The sequence below is a fragment of the Typopeltis vanoorti genome, chromosome 10 (assembly GCF_054136105.1).
Source record: "Typopeltis vanoorti isolate ZY-2024b chromosome 10, IOZ_Tvanoo_1.0, whole genome shotgun sequence".
Classification (NCBI taxonomy): Eukaryota; Metazoa; Arthropoda; class Arachnida; order Uropygi; family Thelyphonidae; genus Typopeltis; species Typopeltis vanoorti.
This window is the reverse complement of record NC_143558.1, coordinates 123,884,476-123,909,711: the sequence shown is the minus strand read 5'-3', so window position 1 is coordinate 123,909,711 and position 25,236 is coordinate 123,884,476. Positions and strand designations below refer to the sequence as shown.

The 25,236-nt window shown below is 34.5% G+C and overlaps 1 long non-coding RNA gene across 2 annotated transcripts in view; it reads right to left on the bottom strand.

Moving 5' to 3' along the window:
• Positions 1–6,524: 6,524 nt before the first annotated feature.
• Positions 6,525–25,236, bottom strand: part of LOC150102761 (uncharacterized) — a 30,423-nt gene continuing 11,711 nt past the window's right edge. For both annotated transcript variants that reach the window (XR_016548938.1, XR_016548939.1), the window contains one exon: positions 6,525–6,845. This is a non-coding gene — a long non-coding RNA (uncharacterized LOC150102761). The remainder of the gene's footprint in view (positions 6,846–25,236) is intronic.

Genomic DNA, 25,236 nt, shown 5'->3' with positions numbered 1-25,236 from the left:
TAATATTCTCCATGTCAAGTGACTAGCCTGGCGATGAATAGTCCAGTGGCAGGGCTGCTATCTTAAGGCTTCTGGACTAGACTTCTTCCAAATTTAAACCCATAGGAGGAATAGGGTATATTGGAGGGGGAAAGAGTAGATTATAGTAGAATAGAGTAGAATTGTAGTAGAAGTTTATAGAGGGGACAATAGATATAGGCCAGAAATGAAAGACCCTATGTCCTTCAAGTACTCCAATAGAACAAGGGACATAAAATAAGAAGAGTTGGCTGGCTGAAAATTGCACTACATAATTGACATAAAAAAATGTTGTAAAAGTTTGTACAATTATGTAGTGCAATTTCCCTGTGCTTCACAGTTTTAAACTTCAGTGTTTTTATTACTGTTTCTTATTCTTAGAAGACACCTGAAGAAGGCTGTCAAAAGCCGAAACTAGTTGTGCTTTTATTTCAATAAAGCCTTACTATTATTCTCGGTTTTAGTCATTAAATCTTTTAATTAAAAAAAAAATATATATATATATGGTGGGTTTCCCCTATCAGCCACCCAGGGGACGCGCTCTTTAGAAGTTACAGGGGGATGACATGTTCGATGTTTTTATTTGTTTTGCGTTTCAATCCAGGAAAACTGAATTCTGAAGAATATTGTCGCAATATTGTACTACTTGAGACAATTTTCAACAACGAAAATTGTCTGAAGTAGTGGCGATTATCTCACTACTCAATTACTAACGATTCGCAAATTTCGTTCCTTGTGACTGTTCAGAAGCAGTGCATTACAGTGTAATGAATTACAGAAGCAAGCATCCTCGCTAGTTACTGAACATAAGACAATCTTATATAAAATTTACATATTGTTGTTGTTTAATTATAAAATAAGAATAAGTAAAATAAATTCTCTAACATCTTATATTCATCAAAGGGTGCAGATGGAGGACATTAAAGACAAAAGAGGCCGGCAGTTTCTATCCTTCACTGATTGTGAGCCCAGCTTTAAATGAATCAGAGCTTTTCAAGAGAGAGAGAGAGAGAGAGAGAGAGAGATTGACTAAGTTTATGAGGGTTTTTTTTGTTTGAGTTTAGATCGTGATCACTTGATCGTAGAAGAGATTCTGTGAGAATAGTGATGATATAAGTATTTGTCATCTTGGTTTACTTAATTTACTATTCTTGTTCTTTATAAACTAGGTTTTAGATTTATAAAATTAGATGAGTGATTCGAGATGGGATCATTTAGAACTGCATATCCATTATCCGAGGACATGCTCAGTAATTATAGGCATACAGGAATTATTCAGCATAAGAAATGATGCTGGCGGATCAGTGCCTTATCGGCCTCTTGATAGCAGACCAGTGGAAGACAGGAGCAGGCTGCTGTGCAAACCGATGCCGAACAAGAACCCAGCAAAGACCAGGACGGATTCTAGCAAGTCAAGCGCCCTCAAAACAAAAAAAAAGTGCAAGGAGACAATGACAAAACGAAGTATCAAAAACCCCACAAAATTGGAGACTAAGAGCCAAATGGAGCCATTGCGACCAGTCATGCTATAGGAAAAAACTACTCGAGTGCAGTAGCCTCAGCTATCAAAAGCCGAAAAATAGAATGCCTGACTTATTAGTTACCTCAAAGATAGGAAGTTCCCTATGAAGTAACAGGGAATCAGATCATCAGAATACAGGATTGCAGCAGGAGTTCACCTAAAGCTCCCCACCCATCTCCTATACTTTTCGCCATACATGGCCGATATTCCGCACATTCACTGCAACGACGGTTCTATATGCAGAACACACTGCAATATTAACCAGATCCCCATGGTAACTGAAAGGTGTAGGCTGCAATCCCGGAACTACAATAACTACAATTGCGAGTAAGGAGATGGTGTAGAGACATCAATGCAGATAGGAACGTGACTGTTCTCTTCACGAAAAAGCTAGCACACCTCGAAAGCGAGATAGTCATGTTAAGCTCTCCCATTCCTTGGCAGCCTGTGGCAAAATATCTAGAGATACAACGAGATAAGGCTCTGCTTTGGGGTGATTCTACATCCTTGTTATTGACATATTTATATGCATATGTATACTTTATGGACACGACGATGATGATGATTCCACACCACTATAATAGGCGAATTCTACACGTGAAACTAAATAAAAGTCACAGAATACGATTCCCGAATCTTCACATTTCCTCTAGTTCAACAGTTTCTCAAGATGATGACTAGATTTGAACACAAAAATGGCATTCTTCGTGCAGCCTAGCACTATGGACACAAATGTTCACTTCCACAGAACTAAACAAGCCTATAAAAACATTAAAAAATCAGCTAAAGTCTTTTATTTGCATATGGGCAGAAGGCAGGCCGTTTTAGCTTATCTAACTTTTAGGAAACTGAGGGGGGGGAGTTCAATCTCCACTGGTAGCCAGTCAGCGATAGCTGGCCCATGGTATCACTAATTTCATTGGCAGGCGAAGAAACGGCTAACAAGTACTGCCTTCCCGTGGTCCCTAACCCTAATACAACATTTTTAATGTTTGAAAATAGTGTGGGTTCCACGGTCGCTTTTCTTGAGTTTATGGGACGAAAAACCCGAGTTTCCTGAAGAAAAAAAAACAAAAAAACTTTTCCATTCCAGAGACTGAATAACTTGGCAACTTGTTGAAAATGGCCTATACTAATAACTTAAATAATTTTAAATATTTTAAATACTCTTAACAATGGTATTATTGATATTGAGAGCCTGTGTAGCTCAGTAGAAGTGCCGTTTGTACCCTACTGCGCTTGACCGCACAACAAAAGACTGGTTCAAATCTAGTCGCCGACTAGAGGAACATTTTCTAAGCATTTTCTCGACCAGTTCCCTAGTTAGTCGATGTCTGACACGACAAGCGGATTTTTTCTCCCGGATACTCGGGTTTTTCGTCTCATAAACTCAAGAAAATCGACCGTCGAACGGACACTATTTTCTGACATAAAAAAAATATTGTTAGGGTTAGGAACCACGAGATGGCGACACTTGCTAGCCGTCTTCTTCACTGTGTACCAATTAATTAGTGATAGCCTTGGGTTATCTATCTCTGATTGGCTACCAGTGGAGATCGAACTACCCACTTAGTCTCCAAAAGTTAGATACGGCTAAAACGGCCTCACCTACACCCTATATGGGAACAAAAGTCATTAGCAGATTTTTTTTAAGAATGGTATTATAAAATTAGCGATAGTCTTGTGCCAGCTATCTCCCATTGACGAGAGTGAATTTTCCCCTCCTTCTCCAAAGGCTAGATAGGGCTAAAATGGCCTTACCTCTTTCCTATAAGGAAATATAAGGAGTTTATTGGTTTCTTTTTTTTTTGAGGGGGATATTATCCAAATATGTATCTATAGTGCCATCTTTCTTCAGGCCAGGAGGTCCGAAGAAAGACGTTGTGCGTTCGCATATAGTCGCCGACTAAAGAAACTTTCTAACCCTTCTTTGACTCTTCGAATTAATCGATCTCGCGACAACTAAGCAAGTTTTGTTTTTCTCTCGAAAACTCAGGTTTTTAGTTCTGTAAATTCACGAAAATAAACCGTAGACCGCACTGTTTGATAATAATACAGTGTGTTAGGGGACCACGAGATGATGGAACTTGTCTGCCTCTCTTCATCGGGTGTCTTTTATTGTCTTGGGTTAGTTCCACAAATATCAACTTCTTGATAGAATATTCCTCATGTTTTACAATCTCCCAAGTCAAGACTGCATGGTCACTTTCAATTGGAGGCAGTGTTGTCACCTTGGTTATGGATAGCTCTTCTGATTTATGACCAGATCCAACACTCTCCCACCCCTAGTCCCCTCCATCACATGCTGCCTTAAATAATTATCTCTCAGCAGGTGTATGGCTAGTTTGGGAGTTTGGCTGGAATTGAGAAATATTGTATCTGCAGAACAGTGCTGAAGTTGTAACATGTATTTCAGCTTATGTCGCTTTTTGTTGTAGCTTTTAGAGAGAGTGCTGTTAAGTCAAGTCCACCCATTCAGCTCTGGTAATTATATTCCCACATTTTCATAATTTAAAAGTTTTGTCGTTGTTCAAATCATATTTCTAATTATAATTAGAAATATGATTTGAACAACGACAAAACTTTTAAATTATGAAAATGTGGGAATATAATTACCAGAGCTGAATGGGTGGACTTATATATATATATATATATATATTTATAAATTATCCAGTATATAAAGTGCCATTGTGTGTAGCGGAAAACAGTAAAAAAAAAAAAAAATCAGCTAACGCCTTTTAATTCCCGTATACGGGAGTAGGCGAGGCCATTTAGCCCTATCTAACTTTTTGGAGACTGAGTGGGCAGTTCAATCTCCACTGGTACCTAATCAGAGACAGATGGCCCAGAGCTATCACTAATTAAGCGGTACGCAGGGAAGTTAGCGGAAAACAGTAAAAGAGATTTTTGCTTTACTTTATAATAAAATAAATTCATAATATGGTCATTTTGTACTGCATTTTTTTCGTTTGGTGACTCGCATTCCAATCATACCGAATATTCTTGCAGAATTAGACTAGTTAAAAGTAGCTATAAATGTTACTCGTTAGAAAATTATTTATGAATTGTTGTCAACTTTTTCTTTGCCCTGATTAATAAAGAAGGTGACATCAATTTCAATTAACTATATCTTATCTAAATAAGCTGCAAATTTATCCACGGTCAATTACGAAAGAAAATGCTCTCATATTGGAATTTATTTTTAAATATAATATATATTTTAGATTACATTTAAACTTTTAGAATTTCGTCTAAAGGTTTAACGTAAGTTAAACCTCAAATTTGCAAATTCTAAAAATGTATGAAAAATATAATTAATAAAAAAATAAAAATAATACTGAAACATCATTCAGTAACAGGTAAAACTAATTTTTAATTGATATATTTAACTGACATTTTTAGTCCAACTGTTGCCAATTTCAAGTGACTCTAATATGTTCCTGTTATTTCATTAAGAGTTTTCATGAAGCAATTTCGCTAATTACCATATAAATTATCAGTTTTATATTTCGCCAGTTGGAGAATCGCAATAAAATTCTTTACTATTATTTTTTAAAATTAAGTATGTTGAAAATCCACAGTTCAGTTCATAACTCCTAGTCTCACTTGACTTTTAATCAATGGGAAGAAGCCAGAGAGAGGAGAAGAAGAAGCTCATCATCTAGGAGGCCTGTTACTGTTTGTATGTAGGATTACAACTATCACTGCCATTTTTCGTCTAGTTGATAAACCTAACTTTGGTGTGCAGGTGTACATAGATGTCTAATGCAAAGCACCAGAACTGTTATTAAGCATCTGAAATAGAAAAATAAAAACAACCAACTCATTTCCAGTATGGTTAAGTTCTCATTTTGCTGTTATAATCTGAATTTAAAAAAAAAATATTTTGCCTTTATTGGCATTGGATAATACCCGATCTGGCCAGATGTACAATAATACGGCATAATTATCTTCCTTGGAATAACTTGGAATAATCTTCCACGGTAACATATCACGTGCACGTATATTGGTAAAGTAAATAGTTTCACTTATTTTCTTTGTTTTTACTATTCATGATTAGTTCATGAAATACACGGCGTAATTCTGGGAATAAATATGCTTTTTTATTTTCCTGATAATTTGATTTTCATTTTTAAATAACAGTAATTATGATCCGTTGACGGTGAACAAGTTTTTACGGGAGTCGATATTTACTATAACATAGAATTCTAAAAAAAAATTATATACGATATGCATCCTACAAATGAGAGAACTAGAAATTAACATAAAATTTGACATTGCAAAAAATGTCGAGTAATAAGAAGAGGATACACAAAATAAAACATTATAGCAAATCTCCTATGGTTTTTGTTCTCAGCTTCCGTGTTTTATTACACAAAGAGCAATAAATAGTCAAGTTCTTATATACATTGCACACTCTTAGTGCATTTTTCATTACATTTGGTTTTTTTTTTCTATATTTAACGGAATGAATTTTTCTGCATAAAATATAGAATTTAAATTTACCGGGAAAAGTTATGAACATTTCCAAGATTTTCCTATGTACCATATTGATAACAGTAATAATTAGGAGCAGTGGCGCACTCAGGATTTAATCTTGGAGGGGCCGAGCGCTCAGGATTTAACCTTTGGGGGAGGGGGCCGAGTTGAATAGTTGACGAGTAGACGTTTTGCGAATACACACTACACGTCGCATACGACCTATAACTGAACATCTGCAGTGATCGCTAATTCATAAGTAGCACACAACATAAATTAAAAAAATGAATTTTAATTAGGTAAAGATTTTTGGAAATTTTTCTAGTGTTTTTTCCTTTTCTTTGGGGGGATGCCCGGACCCCTTTCCTCCCCTCTGGGTGCGCCACTGATTAGGAGACCTACTTCATACAAAACTTATAAAAGATAGTGTACTTAGCTAATAATAATCAATTATTTCAAGTGTCCATTACAGTGTAGTGCAACATGATGTACTTCAACAATAATATATACTTGAACACAGCAGAATTTTATTAAAGCTTTTCCATCTAACAGAGTTTAACAATCATTCATTAGGAACTATTAAACATGTATTTTACAGCAAAATAGGATAAAAAGCCAGCGCTACAATAGCGAAGCAGGGCATACTCAATTTACTTGCAAGCACATTTTCCTTTTTCACAATTGCAGCCGCCAGCGCAACAATCTTTCTTATCAGCGCAACAGGAAGCACCTTCACTACAACACGTTTCGCCTTTCTTGTCACAACACTGTATGGTGCTGCCATCTTCACAGCAGCTTTTGTCCTTACAGCATTCCTTCCCAGTATCTAGAAGAACACAATAATAATAATAATAATAATAAGAAGAGAACTTATTAACTAAGAGTGGTTAGCTACATTTGCAGAATTAATCCAGATAAAATTAGAGATGACTGTAGTATAAATACAGAAATACTATTAAATATGTGTTAAAAAAATTAAAATATTTAATTTCATTCTCTTACATTATTTTCATTAAATGATTTTAATGTTAAAATTATTTTATTTAAAATTATTTTTATTTTATTTACAATTAAAATTATTTTATTTACACCATTTCATAAATGAATACACCTTGTATTTCAAAGCATACAAATATAATAACTCTAAGACTAATCATATTTGTCAATTACATATTTTTTTTACGATATTCTCATCTCAAGAAGGTTGTAAACCTATTTTACATTCAGTACGTGGGCGAAGTAAGCGTGAAACAATCCGAGATTTTGATCTCGAGACCGAGCATGAAACTTCTATAAACTACTTCAAACTTCCATAAGTATTGTGATGGTCTCAGACAGGGCAATGAAAACCTTTTACTACTTAAAGGTATTCACAAACATCCATATTACAGTGGGGTTTGAACCTGTGACATGTAGATTGAAGAGCGGAAATGCTTCCATGTGATCGAGATGATAGCCAATGCAAAATATATATTAATATTTAGGCTTGCTTTTCAGCACAGTTTCTCAAATTCATGGCGTTTTTAACTTCAAAATGTATACACACAGTATTGTAGTATGGTAACTGTTAGTAAAATTGTACTTTAAAATCGCAGATGTAATATCTTTATTTTATTAATGTTTAACATTTTATTTGTTTACTTATATATATTTTACTGTAAATCTCAACCACGACAGATTGTAAATCTCTCGTACACTAGTACCATGGTCTACTTAGGATTAGATAATCCGGAAACCCTGCCCTAGAGACCAAAGAATTACTAGAGTAGGTTTTCCGGAAAGTCACCTAAGATGAAAATCATCTATCGCCTAAAGACTCAAACCACGACATCCTGGTGGAAAAGGGTATTCACCAGGCCAACCAGGTCGCATAATTAAACACTGCAAATTTGGTGTAAGGTATTAATATTTATAAAATAGTGATGTAACCTAATTTTGTGTATAACAAGTGCACCTGAAATTATTATGTCTCAATGTCATTAGATGATCGAAGTCGTAGAACACATTCAAAGCGATATGATTACCCGCTTACTGAAGATTAGACGTGGATTAAAAAGTTCGAGGATTATCTAACATTTAGGTCATTCACATTACTAATATACAACACACTGAATACTTTTCTAATGAATATTGGAAAAGAAGAAATGCAAATTTTGTAGAGTATGCTTCCGATAATAATCAGTGGGCTGTCAATGTATATTTCCACTATCATGATTTCTCCTTCTTTTCACCCTATTTAATTATTTACTAACTGCAAGTAAATTAAGTACGCAAGCAAATCAAGTAATTATCAAGTTGTCTGTGCTACTGGGATGTATGAGAATCGCGTCTTTTAGCGCTCCAAACACGAGAATTATTACAGTATTATTTATTTATTTATTTATATATATATATATATATATAATAACTTCTGATTTTGTTTACTTTCATCTCCCTTTTCCCAAGTAACTCGTAATAGACTATGCAGATGAGATTAACGTTCTACCACAGAACGTTAATCTCATCTGCATAGTGAAATATTTAGTTTGTGTAAACGAAGTTACTTATCATTCTACACCCACTGATCGTAATAACAGACCATGGAATCTAAACGTGAATGAGAGGGAAATGAGATATATTAAATGCCGTACATCCAAATACTGTTAATTTATTCGGTCCAGTTGAGAAAATAATCGACTTTCTGAAATCTGAAAGGTTTATGTAAATAAAAGTTAAAACTGTACAGTGTTTTATGATCACCAGACAGCGTCTTGCATAACTAACAAAACTGATATGGATATTAATATTACTTTATATATTAGAACATCATATTACTAATATTCATATAGAATGCTAATTATTAAAATAATAATACAAACACGCAGGTGGAGTACTCAGTATCCCTCCTCTTTTTGGTGCCTAAATAAGCATTTAATTAATTAAGTAAGCAAGTAAACCTAACTAAACAAGTAAGCATATAAATGCATGAACTATAAATTAAACAGTTAAAATGTAGCTAACAAACGAAAAAAATTAATTTCTTTTTCACTGTTTTATTAGGACTGAAAAAGTTCAATGCTCTGTTAAACCAAAAAACAAAAACAAAGTAATAATAATAGAATACGGTTCTTTATTGTGGGAAAAGCACCTTATGGATATTATGAAATAATGATGAATAAGAAGAGAAAGAATGGGTGACGCTGCAACTCATCCTGGATACTTCCCCTCCGGCTGCACAATGCGCTGTCACTATATATCAGCCGATAATATGGCACTTTATAATATTGCAGTGGATGAAATTCTATAACTCGGAGAGTAGAACTTTGACTTAGAAAGGGGAAATTCAAGTTGAAATTGTGTAATGCTACACAAAGCAGTGAGTCAGCATAAAAAAAAAAAAAAAAAAAAAGAACATGTAAAGGAAGAGTGCATGCGTTCCATAATTAGGAAATGACAGTCAAGTGGTTGCAATATGTGTAATTCCTATTAATGCAGACCGAAAAACAGGCTATCAAATAGCTGTTTCTAGCATTGCAATAATAACAGAGTTGCTATGACAGTTTACTGCGACAAGATTTGAATACGTCCATTTCACTTCGAACCTAAAACCTCTCTTAAAAAAAAAATTAAATCGCTGAAATCGAACTGTAAGAAATGATGCTTAGTCATAGTCAGATCGTCTTCATAAAGTAGAAAGCGGGGTTTAATATCTCCGACTCAGATAATCAGGTTTAATGCTGTGTTTCTTCAATAACTTGATCCATATCGACCAGTGATTTTCAATCTTTTTCATAATATGGCACACCTAAACTAATTATTAAAATTCTGCGGCACACTAAAAATACGTATATTATTTTAATTTTTTTTTTTTTGATGATCTGGCAAAAAATTAATAATAGTAATTACTTATCATTTTTGCTCCAAAAAATGTAAACTATATTTTTGACATTTTGAGTCAGAAAAACGATGCTCAAAATTATTTTTAAAATTTTTATTGATTTTTTCAAATGAATATTAAATGTATTAAATAATATACATACTTGCAGTTCATTTTAATGAAGATATCTAAGCTTGATGTTGATTCAGAATGTCTTTTGTGCGAGGTCGAATTTTAGATAGGCATACCTTAAATCATCTTCCAGGGTCTCCAGCCGCGATCTATTTTTGTTCTTAATAATATTCATTGCGGAAAAGCTTGATTCGCACAAATATGATGTGGAGAATGGAAGAAGTACTTCTATTGCTTTTTTGGTAATATTGGGAGATTCACTTCTTAGAGATAATCAAAACGAAGTAGATCTAGTGTTGAATGTTTTAGTTTTAAACCTCTGTAATTTCTTATATCTGTTAATTCGTCCTCTTCCGTAATCTTTAAATTTCCCAATTTACACGCGCTTAAGACAAACGGATCTCTTATCCAATTGAAGGATGATATGTCAAGTGAGGGAAAATATTTTTCAATATTTGTATTTAGTAATCTTAAGGTTTGTAAAATTAGATCTATTAGATTTTCATTCAGTTTGCACTTTTTCGTTAGTTCAAACATATTTACCGCAATTTCTTTTCTGATTCTTTCTTCCCAAAGCATTAGTTTTTCCTCGAATGCGTTAATTTTGTCAGTGGAAGTAAGAATGTTTTCACAGTCTCCCTGCATACTTTTATTAAGTGTATTTAAAGATTAAAATAAATCAGCAAGAAATGCAACCTTACTACACCAAGTTCGTCGCTAAGAAAATCTGATAACTCAAATTGTTGAGTTGTCAAAAAAATTAGAATTTCCTCTTTTAGTTCATAAAATCTTGATAAAACTCATCCACGAAATAACCATCTCACTTCTGTATGTATTAACAACTGCGTTTAAGAAGCTTCCATTGAGGAGCATAGTGCTGCAAAAAATCTCGATTATAACGGCCTGCCTTTTATATAATTGACAATTTTAATAGTCTCCTCTATAGGGATCCCATTTTTTGAAAACAAAAAACCGGGACACAATAAATTTTGTAGAATTAAGGGTTAAGAGAAATAAATTTTATTCGTTAACATTATGTATTTTAAAATAAAAAAAAATAAATATTTATTTGAATTTGATTTATTAATGTAGATAACATAAATGTTTATACATACGTCAAATAAATAGAATTCTAATAACAACACTTAAACCACGAACACTTAAATCAAACATTAATAAGTATATTATTATTATTATTATTATAAAAACCTCCATGGAGTCAAAGACTCCGTGGGAGGTCCACTGTTATACACACAGTTTATCATACTGTGCCTTAAATATTCACTGTCTTTGCACACACCACACTCTCGGGCAAAGCATTCCAATCACTCGCCACTCTCCATGCAAAAAATCTGCTCCTCACTCCCTTGCTCATACCCTCCTTATACAGCTTCCAGGAATGACCTCTTATTCTCCTGCTATCCTCACCCATTCTGTGCAAAACCTCCCCGACGTTAATCTGGTAATAACCACTTAACAGCTTATATGTCTCAATCATATCCCCCCCTCCTCCTTCTATCCACCAATTTCTGCAAATTGCATTTTGTCAATCTGACTTCATACTCTACATTCCAGAGACCAGAAACCACCTTAGTCAATCGCCTCTGAACTTTTTCCAACGCAATTTCATCTTTTTGAAAACTAGGTGACCAGATCTGCGCACAGTAATCCATATGTAGCCTGATCAAAGCCTTATACAAAGGAACCATAACATCCTTACTTCTACAAGTCAATGTCATCCGCATCATTCCCATTATCCGCTGTGTTGTCTTCACTATTTTAGTAACATGTCCCAGAAATTTTAGGTCCTTGTCTACAATCACTCCCAGATCTCTCATTTCCTCTACCTCTTCCATTGTGTACTTTATATCCCATCTCTGCTTCCCAAATTTCAAAACCTTACACTTTGAAACACTGAATTGACATCCCCACTTATTTACCCATTCAGACAGTGTATTCAAGTCCTCTTGCAAAGCTACAGCACCCACACTACTCCTGATAGCTCTGCCCAACTTTGCATCATCTGCAAACAACTGCACATCACTATTCAGACCTCTCCAGATATCATTTACATACAAAGTAAACAGCAATGGACCCAAAACAGACCCTTGAGGTACACCACTAGTAACTTTCCTCTTCTGAGATACTGCTCCTCCATAGACAACTCGCTGATACCTATCAGACAGCCAATCTCCAATCCAGTGAACCAATCTACTGTTCAGCCCCATCCGTTCCAATTTAATTACCAGCTTTTCATGTGGCAATTTATCAAACGCCTTTGCAAAATCTAAATATACCACTGTATATGCAATATCCTTATCCAACGCATTTGTCACTTTATTATAAAAAGTAAGCAGGTTGCTAAAGCACGATTTTCCTTTAGTAAATCCATGCTGGCCGCCAAAGAGTATTTTTCTGTTGTCAACCCAATTCTGAACTTTATTCCTAACTAACTTCTCTAATACCTTGACCACAACTCCAGACACACAGACTGGTCTATAATTCAAAGCCTTACTCTTATCACCTCCCTTATGAATTGGAACAATTTTACCCTCTTTCCACTCTTTTGGAACTTGACCCAGTGAGAGACTCATGTTGAAAAGATATACAAAAGCTGTTGTTAACTCTCTGGCACATTCCCTCAAGACACGTGGTGAAATAGCATCAAGTCCCACAGCCTTATTTACATCAAGTCTATTCAATTCCTCATATACCTCCTGTTCACTTACTAACAGTTCCTCCTCCTTTCCCACTGCTTTCAAGTTCTGCATGATGCCACATTCACAAGAATGAAATACCTTTAGAAATTGCTCACTAAATATCTCAACTATATCTTCCGCAGCGGTTATCATTCCTCCGTTTTCACCAATCAATCCCATCCTACCATAATCATTCTTTCTTCTACTGGCGATGTATCGAAAAAAACTCCTTAGGATTTTTTTCGATACGTCGCTTTAGCTAACTGCTGCTCATACTACATTTTTGCTACCCTTATCAAGCTAGTCACCTTCCTCGCCTGCTCTTTGTATTTCTCATGCAACTGGTTGTTATATATACTCATTTTGTGTTTCTTCCATAATACCTTCTTCCAGAGTGCATACCTTATCTCTTGATTCATCCATTTTACACCCACTCTGTTTACCCTCTTTACCCTTGGAATACACTCTGATATTGCCTCCACCAAATAGTTCTTGAGTATGGCCCAAGCAGCATCGATATCCTTTCCATCCAGTTCCTCTTTCCAATTTATTATCGCAAGCTGTTTCCTGAGCTTTTCGTAATTACCAATAATTCCACATATATCCCTTTCTAACAGACGTCCTCGAATGACTGGTCACCCTGCACGTGATGACCTCGTGGTCACTCTCACCAAGTGGTAGAAGATTTGACACCTCATTTATAATAACATCATCTGATGAGATTATCAAATCCAATACTCTTGATCCTCGTGTACCCCCGTTACGTGCTGCCTAAGGTAATTATCTTTCAAAAACTCCAAAAATTCATTTTCTTTACCCCCAGATGCAGTCTCTTGATTCCAGTCTATATTACCATAATTAAAGTCGCCCATAATGATAACTTGTTTCTTGCTAGCTAGGCCAATTTGCCTATACATTTCCTTCTCATTACCCTCCATATTACCAGGCCTATAGCAATACCCGACTAATATTTCATCCTGTTTACTATAAAGACATAGAATAAAGATATAAAATGTTAATATGTCAATAAAACGGGAACTACAATGTAAATACAATAAAATATAAACAACACGAGCCTTATGCGTATTGTGTAGATGCATAATATCTGAAATTATATGAAAAATAAATTAATTTAATTAATTTAATTTAAAAATAAAAAAATAAAAACAAATTTATAATTAATTTTTAATATATACCTCTCTCTTCCTTATTCTGCCTCTTCTTGTACTGTTCATTTTCTTCGGACGACCGTCGGATATTGTACGCTATGCGAACTAAGCTTGAGACAAAAGATTGCTAAAAATTTACAGCCGACCAGACGAACGAAATAGATGCCGTGGTTGCGATTAGTTAAACATACAGTTGGGCGACTGTCTCCCTCATTCTGACATTCTTTTCTCCGGCTGAATGAAATGTATGAACTAAATCGTTTTCCCAAAATTCTAACATTCTGGTAATTCACCGAACTACAAAATAAATATGTCTCTGCTTTTTGTTTTGTAAACATACATTTTTAAAAGCACCTAAAAATATTACGACTCGTACTTATTCTTATTAGAAATGTTAATATTTTTATATTCTAAAAAATCCGGGACATTTAGCGTCCCGAACTAAACATATCGGGACGCTGGGACAGAAGTAATAAAACCGGGACTGTCCCGGCCAAACTGGGATGTATGGGATCCCTATTCCTCTAGTACTTTTTTAAGCTCAGGTACCAATGATTTTGACGCTAGTACTTCTCTGTGGAGAAAACAATGTGTAAAAATAATTCTAGGATTCTTATTTTGAGCCAGTGTACTAAATCCTTTTACATTTCCTGACATCGAGCGGGCACCATCTGTGCAAATACTGATGCAAGAATCCCAAGACAAGTTATGGCAATTAAAGTAATTATCAACAACATCGAGAATATCTTGGCCCTTCGTTGTTTCCAGCAGTGGTCGACAAAATAAAAACTGTTCTATAATATCTTCCTTATAAATAAATCTACTGAAGGCTAGAAGTTGAGCTTTACCAGTTACATCAGTTGATTCGTCCAACTGAATAGCAAACATATCTGCTTCTTTAATGTGAGATACCACTTGCAACTCAACATCTTTGGCCAAATCCTGAAGACGTCAATAAATGGTGTTATCTGATATAGGAATTTTTAAAATCCACTTTTCATATTCCTCGCCAAACATGATATTAACAATTTTACAGCATGTTGGCAGAATTACAGATTCTGCAATTGTGCGAGATTTCAATTTTGGCAACAATTTCTGCGATTGCGTCACTGGCTTCTTGGGCTTTTTCGGACACAGTTACACATTTGGTCCATCTTTTTGTTTGAATAGTTTTTTTTTTTTTTTTATCCGGTCCAAGTCTTTTAAAATATTCAGCCGGTTTTTCGCTCAAGTGAGAATGTTTAGATTGTAAATATCTTTTTAATTTACTTGGAACCATAGCGTTGTTTGCTAATTTTTCGCCACAAACTACGCATGTAGGTCGTAGCGGATCTTCTTGACTGGAAATAAAGCCCAATGACAAATAATTTTCGTCGTAATGGCGAACGTTAGTTTTTAATTTAATTTTTAGAAGAACCAGCACTAGATATGGTATCAGCTGCTGATGTGCTGGGCAAAACTAGCTTCACTTTCTTCTTTCTTTCTTTCTTTTTTTTTTTTTTTTCTTTCGACGTACTAGCTTCACTTTCTTCATTGTCTTCAAAATTTCGTTTTTTTTTTTTACATTTTTTTTATTGCAAATTTATACATGTTAAAGGAATACTGTTGAATAAAATTAACTGAATGAAAAAAAAAATAATAAAATAAAAGAACTCTTACCAATTACCTTAAAAATAAGAGAATTAAATGAAGTTATTTGTGAACACACTTATGAAAAGATTAAAGCACACTTTTAAACCGATTCACCAACCGTAAGTTTCGTAAAATATAAATAAGGGAGCTTCAGGTGCGTATGGAAGACCAGACACTAATAAATAAATGCAAATTACGACATTATTTCTTTCTATTAATTTGTTTTCACAAATCTCGGGGCACACCTAAAGACCTCTCGTGGCACACCGGTTGAAAATCGCTGATATAGACGATGAATAACAGTCGATGTCTTACATCTGATTATGCGTCAAACTATCCTGTACATCCCTCACTTCTAACTGCTGATATGCAGCTTAAGTATAGAATATATATTACTTATTTACATCATATAATTGCAGCACTTTGAACTACTTTTTTTTTTTTCTGGCACCTGATCATATACCTTTATACGAGTGCCTCGTACGTCTACAAAACTTAAATACAGATCCTTATATTCCGATGATGTCTTGACTATTGTGTTAAAGTAAAAATCGGATTCGGACAGCTTCTATTGAACAGTTTTTCCTTTCCAAAGTTTTTCTTAGTGTCTTCTCAAGCATGCCTGCATAAATCTAGTTTGGAATACTTATTAGGGAAACTCCTCTTTTTTATTTTCCTTTTTTATATATGATGTCTATGACTGCTATTCCAATTACCTCGAATTCGTTCTTAATTATACAGTGTAGTCACTCACTACAACAATTTTCCACAGCAATGCTTCTGGTCGAATATCATCTCCTCTACTTGTCTTTCCACATTTTAGGTTTATTTTTTATTTTTTTATTTTTTCATTTTGCAAAAATTGATGTGTACTCCTAATTGTTTTTCTCACATATATTTTCTACCACTGGTCTGTGGCTGCTTATCTCATTCAACAATCTTAGCAATCTTTCAAAGAAATTACTCCAGAAATACCTAGAATACCCTTATCATCATTTTTATGTAAAATTTATCATTTCCGATTTCTTTTATTGTACTTTTCCCTATATTTCTAAACTTTTCAATAGCCTCTAGAACACTTTGCTACTTTCGTGATATTTATCATTTATATTCTACCCAGTCTTCTAATAAATAGCTACGTTTACATAAACTTAGCTTTCCTGCATTTTTCCTTGTATTCTCTAAGGGCACATGCTGACTTACTTGCCAGGAACTTTCGATATGATTTCTTCTTTCCTAGAACTGCCTCACTAACTCCTTCAGTACACCATGAAGTTTAGATTTTTTTTTTTCTATCCTTGCAGACAAATTCATTGTCCCCTCTAGCTGAATCAATCAATGTTTTCCTCAGAGTTTGCACTATATCTTTTAGGTTTCACTCTTGTTTTGACTCTTGGCTTTGCAGCTTTGGCCATAACCCCAAATAACAACACCAACCCAGTTTTGTAATGAAAAATGTTTTGTAAAAATATTTTTCACTGTGTACCTCTTAACAGTATTTTTTAGGAGACAGAAATATCACGATCGTCATTATCCTTAAAGAAAACAAAAATAAATACTTTTCAAATTTATCCACACGTCATAGTCACTAGTATATAGAATATGGCTCTTGGCTCTAACAGTTCTAGTATAAGACGTATTATATACTATTTTTACATGGTAAAATGTTTACCAATGCAATGATTATATATGTGTGTGTGTGTGTGTGTGTGTGTGTGTGTGTTGGGGGGGAGGGAACAAAACTTGGAGACAAATAATTACATCAATAAATTTTTATTTAATTATTATTTTTTTTTTTCCACAAGTAGATCCAAGGGGGGACAAGTGCCCCGTTTGCGCTCCCTCTGCGGACGCCCATGATATATATATATATATATATATATATATATATATATCATGCATTATAACATGCAAGAATTCAAAATATTTTCTTCTTTCATGTTTATCTAAATAACAAAATGACTTCTTCAACTGTATTTATTCGTATAGATATTATTTATTATTAGTATTGGTGTCTCCAAGATTTGTTCCCCCCCCCCCCCCCAAAAAAAAAAAAATTGTTTTGCCCTTCCCTGGAAAATTTTCTGCGGACGCCCATAATATATATTGTTATAATGTATTGCATTTTTTAACAATATATATACTGCATATATATATTTTCCAAGCTCAAAATTAACATTGTTATAGTGTTAATCAGTTCTTGAATAAATTATAAACACTGCATCGAACTTAATATTTACTGGTCCTGTAACTTATGTAATAATTCGATACACAAGGAACAAAATTCTCATGAAATAATGTATAGGTAGTTTAAACAATTCTGTTTAATGAATGTTAATGGAAAGGTTATTATCCTGATAATTTAAATATACCTTTTCTAGTAAGTTATATTTTGTACACTAATTCTCTATAGTGACAAAACAGTATCTTCTTCATTCTCTTCCCCCCCCCCCACTCATTCTCTTCTTTCTAACATTAAACTTTACTGCAAGTTCTCCTCTTTGTTTCTGGATCTTCCTTTTTCAATACCTAACAGTGACTTAGGGCTCACATTCAATGCAACCCTATACATTCCACTACAGAAGCTTAATGGGCTATATAGATTGTGTGAGCAATTTCTGAAGGACTGCTCCAGAAGTAATATCGATCTACCCGAAACTTACAGAAACACAGCGCGCACGTATACCCTTGTGTGTATAACGTGAGCCATGTCTCTGTCAGCAGTTCTTGAAGATAGTCTAGCAGAAGAAACGTGCAAAGGGTTATTTGCCGTGCTAATGTTAATAAATATTTTAGGATAAGAATTTCTGAGACTAGACGAAGAAACAAAGCGTAGTGCAGTAAACTGTACTATATACATTATTTTTAATGATCGTAATAAATTTTTTACTAAAAATTATAACAAGCAAGAATTCAGAATATTTTCTTCTTTCATGTTTATCTAAATAACAAAATTACTTCTTCAACTGTAATTTATTCCTATATATATTATTCATTATTATTATTGGTGTCGTAAACATACACATGTTGATTTCTAGACATGTTTTCGAAGAAATCATGCAGAATTTTCTTGGTTGAGTGTTTACTAAGTTTCTGAACATTTAGTAAATTTCCTATTTTTTAATATAGTTCTATTCGGATTTGTTTTGATTGGCTATTGATCATTTTGTTTTCAGCAGTTTTCTTATTATTTAAGTAGTTTTAGATTGTTTATTCGGAATTTGGTGTTACTGTAATTCAAATACCTTCACATAATTTTATCATAGATGAATATATAAGAAAATAATTTTAAATTGTGAAATATTATGATTGGTGCACAGTTTCTCTTCGTGTACCTTCTGTAGACATGAAAAGCAATAACGAAAGTCAGCAATTTTTATTTTTTTGGTCAGACAGTTATATTCCCACCCCTTACCTCAAATTAGAAACTACTCCTATATAAGTAACTTTCTTTCATTACCTAACTGCTGACTGTCTGAAATAGAGCGAATATTGTCCCGTTTTTTTTTCTCTCTCTCTCTCTCTTTCGAAGAGCATACACACTCAGTGATTTCGTTTTTCATCTCAAGCAAAGCTAGAAAAGTCTTAAAAATCATAGCAGCCAATTTTTCAAGTGGACTATTTTTTTATTGGAAATTTGTGAAGTAACGCGATATTTTGAATTTAACAGTTGGAAAAAAAAAAGTGTTTCGGATAGATCGATAATTTTTTGTAACAATAAATCAACCTAGATATTTTAGGTATATTTTCATAAAGCTGGCATGTTTCAAATAACTCGTTAAGAACGTTGTAATATATTGTCAATTGATTGCGGGCGGGACATAATTTTTCAACAGAGGACATTTGTCCTATCTTATCGTTGTTTACTTAACAGAATGAATAGCGGAATGGTTTCTGTTCAAGATAAGTCATCCCATTATTTGATCACCTGATGAAACTGCACTACTTGATATTCGATGGTGTCGCATACCCAAACAAAATGCAAAATGCACTGTTTAAAAAAAAAAAAAAAGATAGTTTTAATGTTTATGGTTCAAATCGCCCAATGACTAAAACAAAATAATTTAACAATATCTAAAACATATTAAAATAATTGAATGTAGGGAGCCAATAATCAAAATAAATGAAAAAATAAACAAATAGCACGTCTTCCGAATTAAAGAATTAAATCCTGAAGTCGGAAAACGGGTAATATTGCTCAGAAAAACACACAAAAATTATCATTTTCTGATCAGAAACTGACGAGGCTATGGATCTTGGAGTGTTAGTAGATAGCAAGTTTAAGTTCAGGGAGCAAAGATTGCAAATATAGCTCAAAAGCGATGCAATGCTGAAACGAACTTTAACATGTAAAGATAAGGATGCCATTTTGCCTCTTTACAAGGTCTTGATAAGATCTCACTTGGATTATTGTGCGCAGGTCTGGTGTCCTGGATTTCATTGTAACTGATACAGTGGAGAGAGAGAGAGAGAGAGAGAGAGAGAGAGAGTGTGCAAAGGAGAGCGTTAAAAATGATATCAGGATTGTGGAATACCGATTAAGAAGTAAACACAAACAGGAGAAAGAGGGGGGTGATATGATTGAGACGTACAAACTTCTGAAAGGATCATACAGGATTTCAGTTGATGGAAGTTTTCAATTCATGGAGGGTGGGGAAAGGACAAGAAGGCATCCTTGGAAGCTGAGAATGAATGCCGCTAAGAAGGGGGGGGGGGTGAGGGCTAGATTTTTCTCTCATAGGGTGGTGTGTGATTGGAATGGATTATCACTGGATATTGGGTGTGCAAGCAGTGTGAATGAATTCAAGAATAAGTATGATAGCTGGTGCATGTAGTATGTGGCCTCTCACGATGACTCCCTGAAGGTCTCTCTTAATAATAATAATTTTCAATCTATGTGAATATTACCAAATCTAAATCTCATTAAATTATGACAAATGCAGTTCCTGATAATGTCCACGCTATACAATAAATGAAATGATATTTGAGATACAGTATGTGATATTTACATAATCTTTTTTTTTTTTTTGGCAGGCTCACCTAAACCTATAGAATAGCAGTACTGTGGATGGATCAAAGGATGAATAGAAAAAAGGTTATTGATATTCTTGTCAATATCTGCAAATGATTGTTGTATAATTTTACGGAAATACTACCGACTAAACTTTTTTTCAAAGAAAGACGTAGCACAAGATAAGTGAAGAGCAAAAGTAGCAAGTACGGTAAGTCTCAAACTAAACCATATATTTATTACAATTTCCGTAATAGATGGGAGGACCAGAAACTGAGTATATGTGGGATCGAGGTGAGTTAGAGAGATGTTATCAACCAATATGATTACTCTCTGTTGAAAGAAATTTAAATTATTAATGAGCTTTTTTTTTTTTTTTTTTTTTTTGGAAGAGGGGGAACTTCTCTGTACATGAGAGTATCCTTCCGTACTATGGCAGATTATAGAGTTTGTAGGCAGTAAGCTGTCCAAACGAAAAATGTTGTCTATAGTGAAAGATAAATATCAGCCTTTTGGATGAATAGGTATCACATAAAGACATGTGATGTCTTTATAACCAGGGTCGTTCCACCTTTGTGGTGTTAAAAGAAGCCTAGGTGGAATGATTTTTTTTTTTTTTTTTTAGGGAAAAAGAAAGAATGAAGAAGGGTTGAGTCCGTTGACCTAGCAAAATTTTTGAGAATTTAGCTAGGTCAACGGATCTCATACGTTAATAACCTAAGGATTCGTAATTTCATTCTTTTTTTATGTTTGTTCTAGTAAGAACAAACAAACAATATGACTGGTGATAAATACAGCATGAGAGAGAGAACAGAAAAGGATTTCTGGAAGAAGCAAGAAAGAACAGTGAGAAACTGAAAATCGTTAGTATATTACTTAGATATGATAGTACTGAATTAAGAAGTGGCGTAGCTAGGGGGCTGCGGAGGAGGTGGTCCACCCAGGGAGGCACTTTGAACCTTTTTGAACTTTTGCAGTTAATCCTAAAATACAGTCGCGAGAACTCATTTCCAAATATTGAAATATTCTATGATTAAAAGTATGAGCGCAGACTAAGAAGCGAGCGTTTGGTTTAATTGGATCAGAGTAAGGCACGAAACGCACTTTGTTTATGCCTCATTATGATATTTTTCTTTATTTTTTTATTTTATTTTATTTTTACATATCCGCAGTACTGCGAGAAATACTGATGTGCATTCAAATAATAATAATAATAATAATAATAACAATAAAGTGCTATTTGTCGTCTCCTAAGTTTGGCCTCTTATACAAAAATAATTTGAGTGAGGCCAATAGTTAGAGAAATATTAGATTCAGAAGGATTAACGATACTTTGGAATACGAATCAAATATTTCAGATATACATATGACATTTTTACCCACAGAAGGTCGTAAACCTATCATAACAGATGTACTTGGAGCCAGCTCAGAGTTAGATAATCCGGAACTGTGCTTCAGATATCAAATATAAAACTATCAGGACAAGCCCTAAATAAGCAGGGTGATTGAAATCATCTTTCCCCAAAACTTTCGCAAATATCCATGTGGCATTCTAACCAAGAACTTGTACTTCGAAGGAAAGAACAGCTAATTCTTTCGACCAGTATAAGTTCATTCTAAGTTTAAATATGTAAAACAAACAAACAAATCTCAGTTACTTAAATTCTCAACGTATGGGAATGAAATTATGACACTAATATTTATTTATAATTAATTTATATAATTAAATAATATTTAAACTCAGAGATCGATATTATTCTTCTGAAAAAGTATTTCTACTGTTTCTGTTTTTAATTTTTCTTATTTTTATTTTTAGCGTTACTAATCAAAAGATAGTCAAATTCTACGTTTTGATGGGAAGTTTGAAGTCTATGTGAGTTGTATGATTGAGGTAAATTGTAAGGCTTTTCGAATTAAACACAGTTGCCCTGACTCTCTTTTATTAATAATATTAAGCATCAAAGGTTATCATTATATCTCAGACGCTTCTTGATCCTCCCTCTTAGCAGCATTCTTCAACAAATGGAGGAATATTGGATATGAAGATCTTTTTGAAGGTGTATCATCTCGGCAAGTACTTTTGCTGTGGATCGCTGCTCTGTCAGATCTCTCTGAGATTAGGCTTCGGCTAATGGTTCAAATCCAGAAAAAAATTCTTAGATAACCGTTGCCAATAATAATGCAAATCTCTCATAAATGTCTGATAAACAACCATTATCATCCCAAGCTTATTCTTCCTACAAAACTAAACGTAACCCTTACTGATGGCATTCGGAAAGTGTGTGTGTGAGTGAAAGACAGAGGGAGAGAGAGTGGACAAAGGCGACGTGAGTAACTTCAAAAGTGAGAAAGTGTGAAATCACACTTTCTCACTTTTGCCCTGTTAGGATAGTCACGTGTAACAGTGTCTCGTGTATGCTTATGATGGTGTGCAATAAACAGAAAACAACAAGTCAATGTCGGAAATATGGTTGGAAAGAGCTAATGAAGTGAGAGACAGAGAGATGAGAGATCAGCAAGGTTGTTAAATCCAATAAACGCATTACAAATGCATGGCACAACCTGTAAGGAGTGTATCTGAATGCATTATACAACAGCCACTCTCCTGGATGGGACAACAATAAGACTATCGAGGTTATCACGCTAACAGAAACAAGCAGCTAAGCTATGGTGAGTGAAAGGGCATCAAAAATGGACATCCAAGGAAATAGTCGCATGGAGATAAATTCTGGTTTCTGTTGTTTCATGCTACCAATAAGGGTGTAGTGACACACCAATAACAACAAACCCACAGATTGCCATGTTTAATCACAGCAATGCAAGGCGGGGACAATGCTTTCCTTATATGTGACTTTAATAGGCTGGTCCACTCGGTCATCGGATCTCAAATCACAGTGCGCGTCTTTGGAATGTGGTGGAACGAAATGTTCGCGACATGGAACAACCAGCAGCAAATTTTCTGACTGTCCGCCACGAGATTTCAAATGTTTCTAGGATCTCGTGGAAGACACTCTGAAACTGAGTACCCTTAATCAGGAACTAAATGAGTTACCTTAGTGTAGTTCACGGTAGTACAACGCACTATTACGTGAATATCGCAATATATATATCGTATATACTCGCGTGTGTATAAAGGCTACGACCTTATCAATATATGCATATTGATAAGGTCGAGCCAAAAGCTATCGAAATTGATGTTGCCAAAACTAAATGCATGTTTTCGTTGAAGAGTTTTCGTTGCTGTTTTCGATATTACTGCTAAAGAGCGTCATTTTTTTTTTTTGTTATTTTTGTTTGCATCATCGATTTTTTTGTGGAATTCTGAGCCTCCGTAGCTTAGTCGATATAGACGAAGTCCTTTGGTCGGAAAGACCTGGGTTCGATTCCTATCCATGGCGTGAGGAACCTTTATCTGGTCTCTTTCGACTAAAGGTGAGCTAGTTGGTCTCATACGGAGGTAGGGGTTTTTTTCACCCAGAAACTCGGATTTTTCGTCCCACAGAACAGGCAAACCGGCCCGTGAATATGAATACACACGGATCTACAATCATAAAACAGATACTTAATCCCTCGGTAGGAGGGCTCAACCAGTCCTAAGGGACGATCGAGGAACGGAGGGAACCCTATACGAATAAATAATTTGTGGAATTCTATGTCAAACCAGAAAAATGAATTACAAGTTGGGCTGATTGTTCAGGAACACTGATGTTTGCTTGTAAGATGTATACTTTTGTAATATTTTTCGCATTTAGTATCATGAAGAAATGAAGAAGCTTCAAACTTCTGAATACCAATGTATGGTGGGTCTTGTTGATTCTTCATTTCTAGCAACTGAAGAGTGTTTAGGAAGCTCATTACTTTAAATATGTATTTGTTTTTAAAACAGCTGAAACTATCTGAAGAATTTTTGCATGTTACGTTGGCTCATCACCAAATGATATATATCAAATTATCGTATTTGCTGGCGTATAGGACGCACTCCCTTTTTTGTACACATTTTTTTAGGAAAAATTTTTTATCATTGAATATTATAATGAATTTACAGTATTTCAAATATAAAGTAATAAATAGGTCTACTTTCAACAAATACCTAATCTAACTAGGAAAGAGTCCCATCTTTTAAACTTCGTCAAAATCCAGAAATTCATCTCCAGAGCTAAATGAAGAGACACTTGAAACCTCTTCTAAATTAGAATCTGAGTCCTCATACAACAAATTGTCCTCTGTACCATCCAGTGCATTACTATTTCCACACTTCTTAAATGATTTAACCACTGTCTCACTTTTCACAGCCTCCCATGAAGCTTTGACCCACTCACAAATTTGCGAAATGCTAGGCTTCTTCTTTTTTCTGATGACATAACCTCAAAATCTGAAGAATGCATCCAGCTGTTCCACTTCTCCTTCATAAATCCCTTAAATGGTTTATTAATACAGACATCTAAAGGTTGAAGCTGACTAGTTAGACCTCCTGGAATTACAGCTAACTGAGTTTTCAATTCCTTGAGTTTATTTGTAACATCGTCTGTTCTGTGAGAACAAAACTGATCCCATACTAGCATGGCAGGCTTCTTCAACAGTCCATCAGGGCGCCTAGACCAAATTTTATCTATCCATAACTTCATTCTTCCTCCATCCATCCAGCCTTTTCCGTGAACATGTACAAACACTCCTTTAAGCAGTTTTTCTTTAGGTAGAGTCTTCCTTTTAAAAATCAA